This window comes from Penaeus monodon, chromosome 32 (assembly GCF_015228065.2).
Source record: "Penaeus monodon isolate SGIC_2016 chromosome 32, NSTDA_Pmon_1, whole genome shotgun sequence".
Classification (NCBI taxonomy): domain Eukaryota; kingdom Metazoa; phylum Arthropoda; class Malacostraca; order Decapoda; family Penaeidae; genus Penaeus; species Penaeus monodon.
This window is the reverse complement of record NC_051417.1, coordinates 9,030,270-9,030,638: the sequence shown is the minus strand read 5'-3', so window position 1 is coordinate 9,030,638 and position 369 is coordinate 9,030,270. Positions and strand designations below refer to the sequence as shown.

The 369-nt window shown below is 66.4% G+C and overlaps 1 protein-coding gene across 1 annotated transcript in view; it reads left to right on the top strand.

The window, feature by feature from the left end:
• The window catches only part of LOC119593486 (zyxin-like), a gene marked incomplete in the record, with an annotated part of 5,744 nt that overhangs the window by 4,667 nt on the left and 708 nt on the right, over positions 1-369 (top strand).

Genomic DNA, 369 nt, shown 5'->3' with positions numbered 1-369 from the left:
ACGCGCTACGCCCTCTCCCTGACCTTCCAGGGACAGACCTACCTAGCATACACTCCGGACCAGCCGGAGCCGTCGGGTGAGACGCCCAGCGAGTCTCTTCCTCCATCCGCGGAGCCCGTAGCTGCAGTTCGCGAAGGAGGAGGGACAGGAGAGGGATTGCTCGAGTCTTCCGAGAGGTGCGCAGGGGAAGGAAAGCTGCTCGATGCGAGCGGGAACGGCAACGATCCCGGATTGGCTGAACGGAGGCCTTCCCAGCCGGACGCGCAGCACGCCGGCAGTTCCCTCCGGCACTTCGACGTCGACCTTACCAAGCCGCCGCCAAGCCGAGACCCCAGCCGCCCGGACGCCGTCGGCGGAAGGTACAATGTC